Here is a 22,206-nt window from a genome sequence, read left to right as displayed (position 1 = left end):
GAATAAGACACAATGTGAACACAAGTACTAAGATAAACCATATTATAGCTTAACATGCTAAGAGAATTACTGGCTTCCTGCAACATGCTGAATGACAGATTATTCAATCTCAGTTAGCCTAGCCTAGCCTTGTTTAGCCTAGTGAATTGCATGAATGCAACTAGTAGAAAGTTACATAAATGAAGTTTAAGTAAGACTTAACGTTTCCCTGTTCAGCCCCTGACCATTATGTGATGATGCTACTCTGTAAAAATCTACAATAGATCTTGACATGGAATGTAGTAAAAATCCAATTTGAATCATTTTAGATATATATGGAAATGCATATTTGGACAGGTAATCAAGGGAAGGAGGAAAGTTGAAGGTTGAACAGGTTTCAAGTTGAAGGGATATGTGAAACAAACAGAAACAGATAATACAGTGTTTGTAAGAGGAAGTAAAACTTTGATTTCAAGCTGAGTGGCAGTCATCACACTTAACAATCTTTCCTGTGATCTTTTTAGTTCTGAAAAGTATCCTTTTAAAGCTTATGAGACTAAAAAAAGAGAGATCTGTTTCAGCTTTGGGGACCATAGAAAAGCCACTGGATATTAGACATATCACATATCTACCTTAAAGAAATGGACAAGATGTAAGATGAAAGGTAACAGAGGAGGTTAAGACCAGGTGACTTTAGCTTATGAGATATTCCCAGAAGGATAGAATCATTTCTCTGATGCTGAAAATATCTAGCTGTACTATGAAATCCCAGTTTTGGCCTCTTGCAGATAGGCAGTAGAAAATGATAGGCCAAATACTGTCCAAAACATTTTTAGAGCTAGTTTTTTTTTCTCTTTATGAAGATGGCTATCTTATTTCTAGGACCCCGGGAGGCTACTTTATAGGGAAGAATGACTTAACAAGGTGAAAAATGTCATATGGTATTTATACATTTTTTAAAAAGTTTTTGTTGGGACTTTGAGAAAGGATTTGAATTGTTGTTTTAAAATAAAACTATGTAAGTGTATTATGAGTTTTACATCACAGTGCTTGTGTGTTTCCTCCTTCAAAATATATGGATACCTTGCCATATTCTGACTACATTGATCAACAGGAACCCCCAGAAATTCCCCCCCCCCAAATTTATGATACTTGAATTTGCTTATCCCATTTTAGTAGATAAGATGGCAAAGGCACAGTGAGTTGCCTATTAGACCTCCTGCGACTCATAAACAGAATATGTTGGGGAAACAGTAAAATGAATTTTGTGTCCACTGAAAGGAGACAATGCTAGCTGAATGAAGTCCTGACTCTAATGATACCCATAACTTCACTAACCCTTCTCCTTATTCCTAAGGTTCATGCTAATGTTTGAGGTCTCTGAATATGCTGCAGGAATGGAAACATACTAAGTAGAATGGACTACATTCTTGAATAAAATCCTGAAATCAGCGTGAGCTTTTATAATAATGTACTAAAAAAAATATTTCCCCCTTAATCAACCAATATTAAATATTAGAAGGAAAAGACGAATTTTGCAAATGAAATGTAATTATTATCTTTTTGTGGAACAGATGAAAAAGAAATATTAATTACAGTCCATATACATTGGCAATGGTGTACTGCATTATAGCACGAAATACTGGAAGGCTTTCTGGTAATTTATTTCTTGATTGGGTTTGCTGAAATGTATCTTTCAGATATATGGAAAAAGAACAAAATGGGATGTAAATAAATTCCTTGTAAATTCCAATAAGGAGCAGCTATTGTAAGATGACTGAAGGATACAGTAAAATAATTAGGGAAAAGAAGGTCTCCCATTTGCTCTGCTTTTTAAACAGATCTGATGGATCAGACCCATCTGTGTCTATGTCCTTAAGGCGAAAGATCTTGCATCTGTGTGTGGCATTTGTCCAGTCAGCAGTGAAATGGGTACCAGCAAGAACCAAATAAAGCTACAGGAGATCATTGGCTCAGAAGTCAACTGATATCCAAGCAGCCTTTTGGCTTAAAGGCATTCAATGAGCAGGAGATTTTCTCCACGTGGCTTTGTCATAACACAGCATGTGTAGGTCTGTTTGTAAAATAAACACATCGCTTGCAAAAAAAAAAAAAAAAGTCCCGAGGAAAAAAAAACTGTACAATTGTAGTCAGTTCTTACAGCACACAATCATAAGCCTAAAAACTCTGCTTTTCTTTAACAACTGGAAGAAACATAACTTTTTCTGGTTATTTTTATACCCCACAGAGCACAGTTATCTTCTCAGTCAATATTAAGTGTATTAATAGTTCTATCACTATTAATTGGGAAAATTTATTATAGCCACATTCAGCATTTGAATTAAATTCCCTGTATGACAAGCCTCTTGACATTTGGAATTTCTGATCAGTTAACCCAATTTATGTGTTAATTTGGTTTAAAAGAATTTTACCTCATTGTACAGACAGATTGCAGTGATGACATACTGATGTTTACTATGATCTAGGTTCGGTCCAGTTCAAAGAAAGAATAAATAAGAATGAACTTCCTCTGGAAATTTGAAGAGAGGGGGTCGAGGAGAAATCTTTTTAAATGATAGGAGTCCAGAAAAGCTGAAACAACAGGACATACGCATCATGTGCTTGTTATCGTTGCAAAGGATCCCGTTGCTCTGTCTAAAAGAAGAAGTCAATATGACTTTGTTGCCTATTTGAAAGTCAAATAGGATAAAAATAAAAATAAAAATAAGGAGGAATATGGAAATTGTTAGTAAATCAAATTGATAGCAGGGTAATCTGAGAAGGCCTGTTATTTATTCCCTTAAAATAAAAGAGTATTCCACCCATTACTTTTCCAATAAATAAAAACTGCCTTGGAATTCTGCTAAGTCCAGACACTGCCTGAAATTGAAAACATAATAGCAAACTCTAATACTCATTTCTTTAACCTTACTTGACTTCAAATTGGTAAAACAGATCTAAATTTAAAAGGTGTTAAAAAGGTATACTGTTTGGGAAATTATGAACAAATTCATATCCTGTTTTCCTAGAGGCAGATAATTCAACAATTATTATACATCTATAGCTCTGTACAATATTTTGTTCATTGATTGTAAATAACTCTCCCAATAGCTATTTGTCTTATGATAGTCAATTAATATTTCTTTAACTCAATTTGCTTCTTATATTATATCAGGGATAGGAAATTCTTTTTGTTAAAATTTTTGAAAGCATTTAAAAATAACCATGGTTTGTCGTCCATACTGTTCAGACTGATTTTGGCATTTTTGACTATCTATTGTGTCTTGACCAAGGCTGTAGGATAGGCAGATGTGGATTTTACAGATATCATCACAGGATGTAAGCTGTTCTGTACAAAGCTGCTTTTTGCAATTGACTGCGGTGAATTTGTCAGTGCCAATGATATTCAAGTGGTACTCCAGTTGTTTTGAGATTGCACTCAAGGCACTATTGGGACTACCTTTGCTTGCTTTTGCCATCTATTTCTATTTGTAGGTCTTTGTATTTAGTTATTATCTCCAGTTCTTTCTCTTCTATTCTTCTGTTTCCATGTACTGCCACATTCACTATTCAAACTTTTTTGTCTTTCTTATTAACAATTGTTAAGTCTGGAATATTATGCGGCAGCTACCTGTCTGTTTGAATCCTAAAATCCCAGATCAATTTACGGTAGCTTCTTCATTTTCCATGACTTATTCTATTTTATGATCCACCAGGTCTTGCTTGCTGGCAAGTGATATTTCTTGCAGATCTTCCAGTACATTATTGTTGCTACTTTATCATTCTGTTGCTTGCAGTCGGTCTGTGCAATCTTCGGGCAGCAGCTAATCAGGTGATCTACTGTTTTTTTCAGCTTCTTTGCAGAGACAGTATATGCTATCTGTTGTCATCATTTTGGTTCTTTCTTTGTATCCATTTGTTCTTAAGGCTTGGTCTTATGCAGTCAGATTTAGCCTTTCTGTCTCTTTCTTTAACTTTTCTGCTCTTAATCATTGCCATGTCCTATTATTATCTGCTTTCTTGGCTATTTTTTTAATGTACTGACCATGTAATGCTTTTCTTCTCATTCTTCCTTTCACTTCTTCATTTCATCTTTCTTGTAGTATTCAGTATGCCTTCCTGGCATGTACTAGCATCAGTGAATCTTTTTCGCTGTTCTTCAGATATTCTTCCAATGCCCTTTTTCTGTCTGTCTGTCTGTCTGTCTGTCTGTCTGTCTGTCTGTCTGTCTGTCTGTCTGTCTGTCTATCTATCTATCTATCTATCTATCTATCTATCTATCTATCTATCTATCTATCTATCTATCTACCTATCATCTTCCTGGGGCATTCTGATTTTTTTTCAAGATCTGGAGTAACTTCCAAAGCTATCCATTCAATTAAAAATTTGTTAGTCCATGCTAACTCAATTATGGTTGAGTTATGATGCAAAAATAGGAAAATAAAATGATGAGAGCAAAAAGACTTTTAATACAGTTGATCTTCATATTGCATGATAAATTTCAATTCAATTCAAATAGATAAGAAATCCAAACTTCTTTAATATATTGGAAACACAAATGTACATTTTTGTAAAAAAATGTGAAATTTTTAAAATTAAACATTTTACACGTAGCTCTTTCAGTGTTTTGAAATACTTATTTTCAATTTAATTTAACAATTCCATCCTTAACTAGGATGTAAAGCTGACCCATTCAAAGATTGCTGTCCAAAATGAAGAAAAGATATATCAACCTTACTTTGTGTTCAGTAAATAAACAACTAAAGAAAGGAATTATATGCAGTGTTTCCACACAGATCATTCTCTTAGATCCTTGTTTCATATTTGCCACTACCACTTTCTCCTTTTTAGGAAATATCAGGAGATAAATCAAGTATATCAGCCAAGCAAAGATGCATTTTGTGATCAATGTTTTCTAATAATTTGGGACAAAATTGTAAATGTGCTAACAGACGCTGAGGGATTGGTTTATGAATGCATGGCCAAGCTCAGTTGTGGAGATGATTGACACTGGAACGTTCAACTGTCCAATCTCATCATTTTAATTTAACTCTAATTTGCAAATATCTGAGAAAGATAATACACTCACGATTTTCATTCTGTGATGAACAATTGGTCTATCATGTCTTCAATCTATTGTTTGTGCTGGGTTGCTGAAAGTTAAAGTATTTTTATTCCATCACATTAATAAATAATAAGGTAAATAAGTATAATTTTAGCTTTATTAACACTTCAAGATAAGGTGTATAGTAGCAGTGCTGTGCCATTTTTCAATATGAAACTCTGTTGTATTCAATTTTATCTCCTTTAGAATTAAATACTTCAATTTATTTGGCCGTTCACTGGACTTTTATGTAACCACATGGTACCAGAAAACAGCAATGAGCATGGGTTTACCCTGATGTACATCCTGTCCAGTGGTGAGATTCAGCTGGTTCACACCAGTTTGGCAGAAGCGGTAGCTAATTTTTTGTTGCCAGGCCCAGACCGGATTTTCAGAAGTGGCATCCACACAGAGAACCAGTTGTTCACATATTTGAATCCCACCACTGATTCTGTCCTAATACAATGATAAATTATCTGAGACTACCCCAAGGATAGTGCCATATCCTTAAAGGTCTATAAGAACATTTCAAAATTTTGTATAGCAGCAAAGAAATTACCAAACAACTTAAGTACCAAGATAGGAAAGTTTTTCCCATCTGGCCACCAGTAAAATCCTCTGATATTATGGATTTTATCCTTCAGTTAAGAATAGGGAAAGTTTTTTTATTATTATTTAATGTCTCCTAATTTTAAAAAAATAGTGTTACCTGTCAGTATGGTAGACCAGACTAAGAAACTAATGCCGTATAGGCATAAAACTAGTTTTATTAAATAGTTATAGTTATAGAATCTGTAAGTCTGAATCTGTTTTTCTATTTTTGTGAATTAGGGAGGGACCTGTCTGAGATTTTTCTCCGGTTACTTTTTTGCAATACATTTAAGCTGTGTTTATACCAAAGATGCTTTTTACAAGGCAACTGGACTTCCTTGTTTTTTTTTGTTAAAGATGTTTGCTTTTCATCCAAGAAGCGTTTTCAGCTCTGACTAGATGGTGGGGAATGAAAGGATTTATGCCCCAACATCCAGTCAGAGCTGAAGCCCCAGCGAGGCACTACCTTGACCCCCAGCGAGGCACTACCTTGACGTGGTTGTGGGGCTTGTGTACTCTGAGGAAGATGAGAGCTATGCTAGAGGTTCAACCATACTGGACAGGTCTCATCAGAGGAGTCAGACAAAGAGTGTCTCTCCCATAAAAAATATGGTGAGACGTAAATTTCAGAATGCCATACCGGCTCGGACGTCGCCCGGGTTAACAAGGTCCGCACTAGATATTGGAGTTCCTGGATATCTGGTGAAAAATGGGTTACAGGACTCAGGACTGTTGGCTGAGCAACCAGGGCCAGCAGCTGCAGAACTACTGGAAGAAAAGGTGTTTACCCGTCGCAGATACACAGTGATGGAAAACAAAGAAATAATGATCTGTTACTACAGATCAAGTCCAACAAGAAGAGGATATCTAAAACGAATGCACCAGTTCTGGAAAGAACAACATCCAGAATCAGAAATAACAGAACAGAGACTAGCAGATCAACGCCGATTTATAACACGAAATAAAATATTCACAGAAACAGAATTGGACGAACTGCAAAGGTTTACCCAGGGCAAAGAAATCAAAGCCTTACCAGAAGTAATTCAGAATGTAGAGGCAAACCAGGGGGAGTTGGCAGTGAAGGAATCTAGCAGAGATATACAACTGTTCTCATTTGGAAACCAGGCACCTCTACCTCAGGAAGAACAAAACCCTCTAACTAAAGAAATAAAAGAATTGAAACAAAGAATAACTGAGCATCTAGAACAGCACAAAAACAACAGAATAAGGCTACCTGCATTGAAGCTTGTTCCAAAGAAACAGCTAGCACAAGCATTAAAAGATGCAAATACTGCAATATCAAGTATAAGCACCAATTCACTGCAAGAAACAAACCAACTAATGTACAGCACAGCTGCAGTTATAACAGAATACCTGGGATGCAAAATCAACAAAGAAGAAAAACAAACAAACAGTGCACCAGAAAAATGGAAGGTTAGACTAGAAAATAAGATCAGCAAGTTAAGATCACATGCAAGCAAGCTAGAACAGATGAAAGAAAAGAAGCTGAAGAACAAGAAGACCAAAGAATACCTAATCAAGAAATACCACTTAGAAACAAGGAAGATCAAGGAAGCACTGGAAATAATAAAGCAACAAATAACAGCTATAGCCAGGAAAATCAGTAGATATGAAGCTCGAATTGCAAACTATAGGCAGAACCTCCAATTTCAATCCAATCAGAAACGTTTCTACCAATCCATCAATGGAGAAACTGCAAGGAATCAGTCAGTACCTGACAAGGAAGAAACAGTGCAGTTCTGGAAGCAGATATGGGATAACCCAAAGAAATACAACAAGGATGCGGCTTGGTTAAAAGAGGTGGATGCAAATAAAACAGAAGTTGAAATGAAAGAACTAGTAATAACAACAAAAATGGTAGAAAAAAGAGCAAAGAAAATCAAAAATTGGTCAGCACCAGGTGAAGATGAACTGCATGGGTTTTGGTTGAAACATCTAACTGTTATACACCCACTCATTGCCAAACAGTTCAACAATATACTACAAGGAGGAGAAATTGAAAAGTGGCTAACAACTGGGAAAACCTACCTAATAATGAAAAATCCAGCAAAAGGGGCAACACCAGGTAACTACAGGCCAATTACCTGCTTACCAACAACTTTCAAATTACTAACTGGTGTGGTAGCTGATGCAGTACAACAGCATCTAGTTGAAAACAATCTCTTTCCACCTGAGCAGAAAGGAAACCGCCCCAATAGCAGAGGAACAAAAGATCAACTCCTAATAGACAAAATGATCTTGGAAAACTGCAAGAGAAGGAAGACCAACCTGAATGTGGCATGGATTGACTACAAAAAGGCATTTGACTCTCTGCCACATGATTGGATAATAAAGTGCCTAGAAATAACAGGAGTCAGTAGAAACATCAGAAAATTTGTGCAAAGATCGATGGCACAATGGAAGACACAGTTGCAGATCAATGGTGAGAGGCTGGGAGAGGTTAATATCAAGAGAGGAATATTTCAAGGAGATTCATTATCACCATTACTATTTGTTATTGCACTGTTTCCTCTGTCAACAATACTGAATAACTCAGGACATGGCTATCAAACATCAAAAACATCTGCCAGACTATCCCACCTCCTTTATATGGATGATCTGAAGCTGTATGGAAAAACATCATCTGAAATAGAATCGCTGCTCAACACTGTCCGTATATATAGCCAAGATATTGTAATGGAGTTTGGCTTGGACAAATGTGCCACACTTACTATCAAACAAGGAAAAATAGTGAAAACTGAAGGAATCAAGATGCCCCACGAAAATAACATTAAGAGTCTGGATGAGGAAGAGTACTACAAATACTTGGGTATCCTTCAAGCTGACAACATCAAGCACACTGAAGTCAAGAAAAAGATTAGAGGTGAATACATCAAGAGAGTGAAGAAGATCTTAAAATCCAAACTCAATGGAGGAAATACCATAAAGGCAATCAACACCTGGGCAATCCCAGTCATTAGGTACACAGCTGGAATAGTGGACTGGACTCAAGCAGAACTAAAAGCAATGGATAGGCAGACCAGAAAAATAATGACAATGAATCATGCCCTTCATCCACGCAGTGACATTGATAGACTTTATCTACCAAGGCAAATAGGTGGGCGTGGAATGCTACAAGTACATCAGATGGTTGAAGAAGAAAAAATGGCTTTGGAAGAATATCTGAAGAACAATGATGAAGATGCACTGAAATTAGTATATCAGGAAGGCTTACTAACTACTGGAGAGACCAAACTGGCCTACAAGAAAGACCAAATGAAGAACAGAATAGAGGCATGGGAAGACAAAGCACTACATGGCCAATACATGAAAAAAATAGCTGGGAAAGCAGATAATAATAAAACCTGGCAATGGCTAAGAGCAGGAAAATTGAAGAAAGAGACCGAGGGACTAATTCTGGCTGCACAAGACCAAGCCTTAAGGACAAATGCATACAAAGTCAAAATTGAGAAGACAGCAACAGACAGTAAGTGCCGCCTATGCAAAGAAGCTGAAGAAACAGTGGACCACTTGGTAAGCTGTTGCAAGAAGATTGCACAAACTGATTACAAGCAGCGGCATGACAAAGTAGCAACAATGGTGCATTGGAAGATCTGCAAAAAATATCATTTGCCTGTAAGCAAAAACTGGTGGGATCATAAAATAGAGAAAGTCATAGAAAATGATAAAATTAAACTGCTCTGGGACTTCAGAATTCAAACAGACAAGCACCTGCAACATAACACCCCAGACTTAACAATTGTCGATAAGAAAGACAAAAAAGTCTGGATAGTGGACGTGGCAGTGCCTGGAGATAGCAGAATAGAAGAGAAAGAACTGGAGAAGATAACAAAATACAAAGACCTACAAATAGAAATAGAAAGACTGTGGCAAAAGCAAGCAAGGGTAGTACCAATAGTCATAGGCTCCTTGGGTGCAATCCCAAAACAACTGGAGCACCACTTGAACACCATTGGCATTGACAAATTCGCTATTAGTCAATTGCAAAAGGCGGCCTTATTAGGAACTGCTTCCATCCTGCGACGATATCTGTAATACCATCAAACATCCACATCTGCCTATCCCAGGTCCTGGGTAAGGACTCGATAGGTAGACAAAATGCCAAATCCAGTCTGAACATCTGGCTGACTGTGCGATGATCGATAATAATAATAATAATAATAATAGCAAGGATAGTACCAATAGTAATAGGCTTCTTGGGTGCAATCCCAAAACAACTGGAGCACCACTTGAACACCATTGGTATTGACAAATTTGCTATTAGTCAATTGCAAAAGGCAGCCTTACTAGGAACTGCTTCCATCCTGCAACGATACCTGTAATACCATCAAACATCCACATCTGCCTATCCCAGGTCCTGGGTAAAGACTCGATAGGTAGACAAAATGCCAAATCCAGTCTGAACATCTGGCTGACTGTGCGATGATCCATAATAATAATAATAATAAAATTGGAAGGGACCATGGAGGTCATCGAGTCCAAACTCCTGCTCAAGCAGGAACCCTACACCATTTCAGACAAATGGCTGTCCAGTCTCTTCTTAAAAACTTCCAGTGTTGGAGCATTCACCGCTTCTGGAGGCAGGTTGTTCCATTGGTTAATTGTTGTAACTATAAGGAAGTTTCTCCTTAGTTCTAAGCTGCTTCTCTCCTTGATCAGTTTCCATCCGTTGTTTCTTGTCCTGCCTTCAGGTGCCTTGGAAAATAGCTTGACTCCCTCTTCTTTGTGGCAGCCCCTGAGATATTGGAATACTGCTATCATGTCCCCCCTCGTCCTTCTCTTCGTTAAACTAGACATATCCAATTCCAGCAACCATTCCTTATATGTTTTAGCCTCCAGTCCCCTAATCATCTTTGTTGCTTTTCTCTGTACTCTTTCTAGAGTCTCAACATCTTTTTTACATCGTAGTGACCAAAACTGGATGCAGTATTCCAAGTGTGGCTTTACCAAGGCATTGTAAAGTGGTAATAATACTTCACGTGATCTTGATTGTATCCCTCTGTTAATGCAGCCCAGCACTGTGTTGGCTTTTTTGGCAGCTGCAGCACACTGCTGGCTCATATTTAAGTGATTGTCTATTAGGACTCCGAGATACCTCTCACAGTTACTACTATTGAGCAAGGTACCCTCTATATACCTGTACATTTGTTTTTTTCTTGCCTAAATGTAGAACCTTACTTTTTTCACCATTAAATTTCATTTTGTTAGATAGCACCCAGTGTTCAAGTCTGTCCAGGTCCCCCTGTATCTTAAGCCTGTCTGTCTGGACTGTTGGCTATTCCTGCCAGCTTGGTGTCATCTGCAAATTTGATGATTTCCCCATCTATCCCCTCGTCCAAATCATTGATGAAGATGTTGAAGAGCACTGTGCCTAGAACAGAGCCCTGGGGCACCCCACTACACACTTCCCTCCATGTGGATGCAGTTCCATTGAGGACCATATGCTGAGTACAGCTGGTCAGCCAGCTATGGATCCATCTGGTGGTGATGCTGTCTAACCCACATTTTTCTATCTTATTGAGTAGTAGGTTGTGATCTACTTTATCAAATGCCCTATTGAAGTCCAAGTAAATTATATCTACAGCATTCCTCTGGTCCACTAATTTTGTCACTTGGTCAAAGAATGCAATAAAGTTTGACTGGCATGATCTGTTTTTGACAAACCCATGTTGGCTTTTAGTAATGATTTTGTTTGTCTCTAGGTGTTTGCTGATTTGTTGTTTGATTATCTTTTCCAGAATCTTCCCAGGTATAGAGGTCAGGCTGATAGGTCTGTAATTTCCTGGATCCATTTTTTCCCCTTTTTTGAAGATGGGAACTACATCAGCTCTTTTCCAGTCCTCTGGTAGTTCTCCAGTGCTCCAAGATCGTTGAAGAATATAGTTCAGTGGTTCTGAGATCACATCTGCCAGTCCCTTGAGAACCTTGGGGTGTAATCCATCTGGTCCTGGTGATTTGAACTTGTCTAGGCTGGACAGGTGTTCACTTATCATTTTCTTGCCTATCTTAACTTGTTTTTCTATACTGTTTTTATGGCACTATTTTTGATAGGTTGGTCTGTTTTTTCCCTTTGTGTAAAGACAGATGCAAAAAACGAGTTAAATAGTTCTGCTTTCTCCCTATTGCTATTACCTTCTTACCACTTTCACCCACTAATGGACCAATTGTTTCCTTCACTTTTTTCTTGTTTTTTACATGTTGAAAGAAACTTTTTTTGTTATTTTTGACTTTGATCGCAAGCCTTAGTTCACTTTGACCCTTGGCTTTCCTCACTTCATCTTTGCAGGCTCGGGCTATTTGTTGATATTCTGACTTAGTTATGTGCCCCTCTTTCCACTTTCTATACTTGTCCTTTTTATCTTTCAATTGATCAGAGAGTTCTTTATGCAGCCATGCTGGTTTCTTTTGAGAGTTGTTATTTTTCCTCTTTGTTGGTATTGAGCTAGACTGGGCTTCTATTATCTTGCTTTTCAAAATTTCCCAAGCAAAACATCTTCATAGAAAAATAAGAAAGTCCAGTTGTCTTGTGAAAAAGCACTTTTGGAATAACTATGACCTGGATAAGTGAGAATCTCCATAGATATTAAGATGTGCTTGTTTGATAATTTCCTTGGTAACAAATCTTCAAGTCCATTTTCTATACCTTCTACACCACATATTCTGATATGTTGTTTACAATTGTAGAAAAATCTGCCCATGTTTCTAAAAAAAAAAAAAAAAAATCAGAGGGATGATCCCATCAATGGCAGATTTATAAGATCAAATAATACTATCAGTAAGTTGAATGCCAGACATATCCTTAGGAATTAAGGAAGAGGCTGAAACAAAATGATGGAGGGGCAGATAGGCTTAGGAAAATATAGAAGCTGACTTGATTGATCTCAGCTTATTATTCCTTATTTAGCCTCTTTATGGTAACATCTCTCTGAAAATGAAATGTAGGAATGAATGAATGAATATATATGGTGAATTGATTTTAAAAGCAATTTTAAAAGTTCATCCTTCTAAGCTGGTAAATTTTCCTCTGTTCAATGATTCTGTCAAGATCTTCTATGGGTCTTAAAAGATCCATGCATGACCTAATATATCCTTGTAAAGAAGAACAATTAAAGATAATTTAAAGTATCACTAAGATTAATGTATTTGCTATGATAGCAAAAATCATACATGAAATAAAAATAAATTCTTATTATATCAATTAAATAAAAATAACTTTCTTACATTTATCAAAATTTTTAGTTTATACTTATCCTAGTTATTTTAACATTCAATCTTTTTAGACAATCAATGTCCTAGTTATTTTTTCCCAATTTTTAGTTTCCCATTAATGTTTAAATTTAATGTTTAATATTTATAATTTCCAAGTTTTAAATAACCCCAACTCCCTTTATCACAATTCATCACAAGATCTAATGTTCAGGGATACACATCTTATCTATTTGAATTCTCACCATCTTACATCAACTAAGAGGAGGGGGTCAACTTCCTGTGTTGAAGCACCTACAACTTCTCAATGCAATCTGTTTCACTAGTTAATTGTTCTCACTGTCAAGTTGTTTCTCTCCTTGATTAGTTTCCATCCATTGTTTCCTGTCCTGCTCTCTGTTGCTTTAGAAAATAAGTTGACCCCCTCCTCTTTGTGGCAACCTCTCAAACATTGGAATAGTGGAATACTGCTATTATGTCCATCTTTTCTCTAGACTGGCCATACCCATTCCTGCAACTGTTTTTCATATGTTTTTGTCTCCAGGTCTTGATTATCTTAGTTGCTTTCTTTGTACTTTTTCCAAAGTCTCAGCATCTTTTTATAATGTGTTGACTAAAATTGGATGCAGTATTCCAAGTGTGGTCTTATTAAGGCTTATAAAGCAGAACTAATACTTCACATGATTTTGATTCTGTGCCTCTGTTTATACAAGGATTGTATTAGCTTTTTTGACTGCTGCTGCACACTGCTAGCTACCAACATTTTTCATGCAGTAGAATGCAAAAATAATTACAAAATCATTCTAATAATCAAAACCTAAAATCAATGTTTCATGTTTTTCAATTTCAAGCAAAAGGTTCAGAAATGATTTCCAAGTAGAAACAAAACTAGATAAATTATTATTTAATTAAAGCAGTCAATTTTGCTATCTTTGTTATCACTTTTACTATCAATTTTTTACTAAGTGATGTAGTTGCAAAATGTGATGTCACATCAATATGCCAACTTATAACAACAATGTACATGTTCCCGATAGCATCATTAGACAAATCCTGCAGTTTCAGAATCCTACAGTCATGGATTTCCATTTGCAATCTCTTGTCAGCTTTCCCAATGATTGTGCTTGTTGGAAGCTGGCTGTGCAGATTGCAAGTAGCAATCATGTGACTACATGAAACTGCAACTGTTGTCATTGCAAACTGGTTGCCAAGCACTTGAATCACAATCATGTGAATGAGAACATGCTGCAATGGCTGCAATCAAGGACTGGTCATAAGTCTACCTTATTGCGTGCCATTGCAACTGGATTGCTGACAGACTGATTGTTTCATGAGGACAATCTGCAGAATGATAAGTAAATATAGCATTCCTATTCTCAATGAATGTTAGGATAAACAATAAAAATAAAAAAAACAACTCTTCCTAATATAGCTGTTTGACAGTGGAACAATAAGCCATAGAGGTGGTATCCTTCCCTTCCCCTTCAAGCTGTAGCAAAGGCTAAAAAGCCATCTGTCTGCAATACTTTAATTTGGGTTCTTGTATAGAGGAGAGATTAACTTCAGTACCCAGAATGGCGCCTTTCAGTCCTGTGATTTTATATTGAAAATCTTTTATTATAATATATGGAGCATCAGACTATGCATTCTTCTTCTTCTCTTCTTCTTCTTTACTTCCTCTTTCACCATTTTAGATGTTGAGGGAGATACAAAGTTCTGGTTCTTGAGTTCTGGTGGCCTCAATTTCATGCTGTTGTAGCGTGTCTTTGATGTTGTGTCTCCATCTTCTTCTGGGTCTGCCTTGTCTTCTTTAATCTTCTCCTCTTTTTGTATATGCATATGTAGAATCCCAAGGCTATGGATTACAGTAAGAAAAAGAAAGAAGAAAAAGAAAACTGATCAACTAAATAAAACCCATATAAAGCAAAATAGACACTTCTAAAAGCAAGAACATTGGTAATACCATACAAAAAAATGACAAATGGTTCAATCACTTTACTGGTTAAATGTGAGTGGTTATCAGATCGAAACCTTGAAAGGTTCCAGTAACCGTTGTAAAAACCAGATGTTTGTTCTAAAAATCATCCTACCACAACAATGAACATTTGCAGATAAAAATTAATGAAGGGGAAAACTCATAAATGTGTCAGAAGTAGATAATAATTATTTCTGATACAAGCAGCTGTTTTCCATTGGAGTACCAATTAATATTCATGGCTGGAAGGATCTCTTTACAGAAGTTTGCACCATACTAGTCATTATGGGAAAGAATTTCCAGTGGAAAACTCTTCTAAATATTAGGCTACTCAGAAAGACCAACTAATATGACTGATGTTATAACCATAGAATGTCCAGTGAAGATGATTTCATGGTCTTAAAACAACTATTGCTGCAATAAAAATTAAATTCTTTATATTTAGAGGTAATTTTCCATTGTACAGCTCTTTATGAAGCTATTTTGAATTTAGCTGTTCCTGAGAGAAATAATTTCATTGTCATAAATTGCAGAAGTGGTTTCATAGATTTGAATAAAATTATTTTTATATGGTTAGGCCTAGATGAAAGCTGCTGTCTTATGCTAGAGGATGGTTTTCTAAATTAAATCTTACAAAATTCAATAGGGTTAGAAGTCAAGGGTGATAGATACAGATAGACTAGTCAAATATATAACTCTTTAAAATAATAGATTTCAATATATATATAAAATATACGTTTGATAGGATGGTATTATCATGATTTTAGTAATTTACTAAGAAGAATGTAATTCACTCTTCATGACTCACTTTCTTCCTTGATCCACACATTTCTCTCCTTCCTCCTACTTATTATCCTCATATCAAAATAAGTCAACAGGTATTTCAACCCAAAGTACTACTGTCAAATAGTCTTCTTCCTTGATGTATTTCTGATGTAATAAGAAAGAGAGAGAGATATGGAGTTGGTTATATTTTACTATCCTGAAATGTATTTCATGAAAAAAATAATTTTACATTGTTTATATAGCAATCTATGTGAACCATGTGGTAAAAGTAATTTGTAACAATAAATCCTAAATATGATAATTTAAAGGAAATTCAATTTTGACTGTTTAAATGGCATAGATCAAGTACCCGTGGTTTTATAAACTAATTAATACTAATGATCAGAATCATGTAAGCTATGATATTCCTTGTGACATTATATGGAAGCAAAAATTGGACTTTAAAGAAGCAAGATAGAAAGTGTATCGGCCCCTTTGAACTCTGGTATTGGAGAAGACTTCTAGAATACCATGAACAGCCAAGAAAACAAATAGAATATTGAACAAATAAATTTAGATTTCTCACTTGAGGCATAAATAACCAGCACAAATTATCCTACTTCGGACATATTTTGCAAACACATTAGACCTAGCTTTCTCCAAAAAGATCTAATACTAGGAAAGCTGGAAAAAAGAAGAGGATAACACAGATTTACAATTGTTTTAAGGTTATCATTTTTCCTACGTAATATTTTCATATGCTTTAGGTAAGATAGGCCTTCCAGGAGAAGACAATGGTTCTGTAGGCAAACTTTCTAGGTTCCTCTAATTACTATGTAAAGAGTGCCAAAGATGACTGTGAAAGCAGCAAATCACAGTATTACAACCTAATTAATATGGGCACGCTGAATCTATGGTGGCTGCTGCTGCTGTTTTAGGAGTGACAGATAGAAAAAAAGACAGATATAATTAAAAGATGAACTATATTATCTGGTGAAGAAGGGCCAGAGTAAATATTTTATTACTATTTACCGAAAATTTTATACAGACACAGACACATATTATAATATTTTATTGTATTATATTATGTTATATTTGTGTGAAAGCTGAATATAAGATCATGATATTTAAAACACACACACATATACATATATATTGGGATTATATGTGTGTGTGTGTCTGTGTCTGTGTGTGTCTGTATGTTTGTGTTTATGTTTGTGTATTTTAAAAGCCAGGACACAGAAATACAAAATCAATATCTTGATCTTTTATTCCAGTTTTCAGAAAGCTTGAAGCAGAAACATTCTTACGTTTTTGATTAGTTGTATAAACTTGGTTTAGTCTCATACACTAATGCAATGTTTATCAACTTTAAAGTGCATGGATTTCTACATGCTGACTGGAAAATTCTAGCTGCTAGGATTGAAAAACACTTACCAATGAATTTACAAGAAAGGATTCCTCCATTCAGTTTGCATTGTTTTTTCAGGACTGGAGACAAATGTCCAGATTGTCATTCAAAAGTTGAGCCTTGGCAGTCAAAAATTAATTTCATGATGTATCTTAACATACATGTACAAAACAATACCATCCTCAAATTCAATCTTTTCTCACTAAAGGGTGAAGAAAAGTCAATAGCAATAAAACTTAACATTTTTTCTCCTCTAAACACCTGCCTTTACTTCTGTTTATCAAGATGCATTCACTTCACAATAGGATTAGCTATGCCCAAATATTATCTGTATTATGCATGCAAATAATTTCTTCCTAGATGATACACGCTATGCTGTTTTCCCTATTTTTCACACTAAATAAAACAGAGTGTTTTTGCTGTAAACTCCACCAGATTGTTAAGCGATCTCCTAGGATTTTTTTTAAATACAAATTTGATAGTTAGGAATGCCTATGATTTTAGAACAATTTTATTAACAGCAAAATCAGGCAGACCCATCACCTCTGCAAAAGAAATGTTTCCTTCCATATAATATACTAGTAACTTTTAAACTGCTGTATGTTGCCCAATTTTTTAACAACCTGCTCCAGATATGGCATATGATTAGTTCTTGACTTACAACCATTCATTTAAAGATGGTTCAGAGTTATAACTATGCTGAATCAAGTGATTTACAATTTATTCTTGAAGTCACACCATCCCCATGGTCATGAGTTTACAATGTAGACACTTGTCAACTGGTTTACTTTTATAAAGGTTTCAATCACATGTAATTGTGATTTGCGAAATTCCCAGCAGGATTCCAAAAAGCAAGTCAAAGGGGGAAGTTGAATTTGCTTAAAATAGTCATGAAATTGGGTCTGATCATGTGATCATTCAAGTAATGACTGCATCACTTATGGACTGAAATTCTGGCCCCAGAATTGTAGTCATAAGTTGAAGTCCACCTATAGAATGGGGGGGGGTCAACCTATTCTCCAAGGCACCTGAAGGCAGAACAAGGACCAATGGATGGAAACTAAGCAAAGAGAGAACTAACTTAGAACTATTAAGGAGAAATTTTCTGACAGTGAGAACAATAAAACAATGGAAATGCTTGCCTTCAGAAGTTGTGGATGCTTCAATACTGAAGGTTTCTAAGAAGAGATTAGACAGCCATAAAGTCTCCTGTTTGAGCATGAGGTTGGGCTAGAAGACTTCCAAGGTCCCTTCTAATTCTGTTATTTTGTTACTTGTAATGATAATTAACTACTTCATTGACAGCAGGTCTGTTGAAAGCAGATGTAAAGGCACTATCATACTTTTCTATTTTAAAACCACCCTGATTCTGCTTTCTGCAGCCATACAAGAAAACCTTCAGCTTCAGATTGCATCCTATTAGTATTATTTTTCTTCTATATAGGCTGTTATGTCTCTTAATTAGCCTTCTGGTGAAGAAAATAATGGTATCAAAATTTCTGATCCCAAAGGTAATACTTCTTTGTATATTAATATTTTTTACTCAATCAGAAAAATAGACTCTTTGTTCTACTAGTTTAAAAAGAGATGGAAATCTCTGAACCCCAAACAACCAACTTATCAAGTAATGAGGCAGCAAACTAACCTTCCTCATTAAAAAAAGTGTTTTTGAGCTTAAACAGCTTTTGGTTTCAACTCCTGCAAATGGTAAATTTCTCTAAATATAACAAAATTATCTCACCACTTGCACAGTTGCTAAGTTTATTTTGGTGGATGTTATTGATTTGTGAGTTAATTAAAAGCATGTTCAGTGAAAATCAGTACTGCTGTGTCAGAAGCAACAAAGGATCATAAATAACTATTAACGGGATCCCCTAAAGGGATGCTGTGAATGGCTAATATTGATTTTCCACAGCAGAACAGTATACTGTGGTGAATTACCATATCCTTCACAAGCGTAAAAATGAATCAATGGGATCTTAGTCCAAAAGTAAGCTTAGGGAAGCTCACAATTCTATAAAGAGCAAGATTATGCATATGAACATGTTTTAAATATATTCTTTGATTCAGCATGTTTGCAAGCAAATCTCTTAACAATGCTTAATTGTTCATCAAACTTATGTAGTCTATTAATCAATGAGAAGAAGAAGAAAATTGTAAGATAATAAACTCTTCAATGGGGCCACAATCTTTTCTAAATATTGGGCATTATTTTGTGCATAGTGGCATTTTAGGGCAGCTTGGTTTAGGGTAATTTCAATAATCCCGATTATATTTAATATTTTATTCTTCTTTCTCCCATACATTGTCTCTCTTTTTCTCCATCATTTTTCTTCTTCACTCAGTCCTCCCCATCAGACTGAGTCAAGACATTTTAGAATCTGAAGCAGATCAGCAAAGGCATACCTTAAAATGTATGCTACAATCTGAGTAGAAAAGAAAAATCATGGAATACTTATTAACTTTAAAGAATGAAGGCATGCAGGATTAGTTTTAATAAAACAAAAAAATAGTACACAATTATATGGTGTTTCTTTCTTGTTTTTTGGAAAGAGAGCACAATCTGTAGGGAGAAAAGTCCTAAAGCTAACGAAACATTATCAAAAGAAATTCTTTCAAAGGTGTTGTTCACAAGGCACAAGTCACATGCTCCTCTTGTAGAAAAGAGAAGTACAGAGCAATACTATTAGACATTGAGAAACTATATTTTCTGATTTGGATCCTATAAATGGTAGTAAGATTTTGAAGGACAGAAGGGAGCCAAGTGGCCATATCTGAATCTCATATGCAAACTTCCTTTCTTCAGAGACAGGACATGATACTAATGTACAGTAAATATTGGAAGAAAAATAAACTGCAATTCCATTAGCTTTTGTATATAACTTGGGAGAAGTTTCCATCATGACTATTAATATCTCTGAAATAATGTAACTCTTGACAAGTTGATCTGAAAGTTTTAAAGTGCAGTATATCTTAAATGTGTGTATAAAATGACCAATTTCAATGCAAAATGTTTATTATAATAGAAAGGGCGGATGAAAGCATTGCAATTTCTGGTACTCTGCAATATCTGGAGTATCATAGTTGTCTATCCAAAAACCTGTGGGCAGCTCATTCCATAAGCAGCTGGCATTAATTCAGATGAAAATATATTTAGAAATGAATGAGGCTTACCAAATTCTGTAAAAGAGAAAGTCTTTGCATTTTGTCTACCTGTATTTAATTATTTCTATACATAGCTAGTATCATGTGCATACTAATGTCTGGCTTCTGAGTGGAAACTTGCACCAAAAATGGATGATTAAATAATAATGGTCTGAATTCATACCAATATCAAACTAAAGTTTAATTTATCCTTGGCATCTTTGAAATACATCAGCAAGGGGAAAACAAGATGCAAACTGAGGCAAAAACTTGCTTCAGTTGGGTTTAGCAGCTAGGTGAATATAAACACGTTGGTAAAATTTTTATATGTTAAAAGAAAATGTCAGACATGTTCTGTTCAACCAAATCATTTTTGTCTTACTACAAATTTATCTTACAACTTTATTCTGTAGCAAGAGAGAATTCTCTTTAACTTTGAAACTATAAATCCTTTTTTCATCTTAGAACCCCACCCCTGCCCTAGCTTGATTTTTATGCATGTGCTTCACCCCAAACTAGGGCTTATTTTGGGGGTAGGGCTTATATTACGCCCACCCCCAAAATCAAGCTAGGGTTTATTTTCGGGATAGGTCTTACTTTTGGGGAAACATGACATATTACAAGTATGCATTATAATTTATTTGTGTGTCTCTGTGTGTGTGTTTATGTAACTAGATGATGGTTAGATAGATATACTATTACTGATTTTCATTTTGACAGTTTAATTCATTGCTGATACACATAAATAACAGTCATATCTTGCCTGTAAGTTATTTCTTGGGTTATAAGCATTCATTTCCAAAATGAATTAAAGTGCATAATAGAGGGCTTCATGAATCTTTTATCCCCATCTACAATTTTAGGGCTAAGTTGGAAACTTGCTTGATATAAGATTGCTCTAAATAATATAGCTAAGAAAGGAAATATTTGGCATAAACACAAATTTTAGACACCTGTTATTCCTCTGCTCTCCCAACACCCTCTCCAAATATCCTGGTGTCATTTGTAAAATTACTCTATATTTTTGTTAGAAAGATCTGGAGAGAAATATTCTTTTCATGAAACCCAGCTGGGCAAAGCTTCTTCTAGGGTAAATGCAAAAATGGAAATTGTGCTATGACATTGAACAAACTGCTAAGAGCGAATCTCCTTACTGGACTAATTAATTATGATTGAAAGCTTCATCAGATCCCATTGTTTCATTTAACATGGGATTCAATGAGGTATACAGCACCTATCACAATGAGCAAATTTATTCACAAACTAAAGAAAATTAACAAGAAGTTATATACATGAAGAGTGTGGGATTTTAACTATTGAAAAATCAATAGATGTCTAGTAGGGCTATAGTTGCTTGGGATGTGGTTGACTTGCTTATTATATGTAATATCAGCTGGAAGCAAAATTTTAAAAGTGCCATAACAAATGCATATAAATAAATAATTCCTAGCTAGAGATTTTCCATTACTTGGAGAAAGAGTTGTATAACATAACTGGATTTTTCATAGATGTCAGAAAAAAAGGGAGCTCAAGGGAAACGGGGAATTATTGCCACTAAATCAATTTGGCTCAGTGATGGGTTCATATATCTCGACTACCTTGAAATACAGAAATGCCAGTAGCCAAAGGTACAACATACGTATCCCCAAAGTATATTTTTCATTTGTCTGTTAAAAAAAAAATCAGAATAATTACTGGTTCAGTAGCTCTGGTTCAGTTCATGTATCTTTGCAATTTTTCTGAATGAATCTTATTGTCTCAATTGTATGGTTGTTCCAATGTTGGTATTTCCTTTTTTTAGTTGCCAGTATAGAATTATACACAAATATATTTATTACATATATGCTGCAGTGGCCTACAAGCCACTGGGGGAGAAAAGTACTCTCTCTTTTACAATAGTTTATTTAATTTAAATAAATTTGATTGATGATTCTTAGGCTTGAGTTATTTTGTGATAACTTACGGTACATGATCTTGAATATGCAAATATATAATGTGAACATTATTAAT

Source organism: Crotalus tigris, unplaced genomic scaffold (genome assembly GCF_016545835.1).
Source record: "Crotalus tigris isolate CLP2741 ecotype Arizona unplaced genomic scaffold, ASM1654583v1 scf7180000018057.1800818, whole genome shotgun sequence".
Taxonomy (NCBI): Eukaryota; Metazoa; Chordata; class Lepidosauria; order Squamata; family Viperidae; genus Crotalus; species Crotalus tigris.
This window is presented reverse-complemented; position numbering follows the sequence as displayed.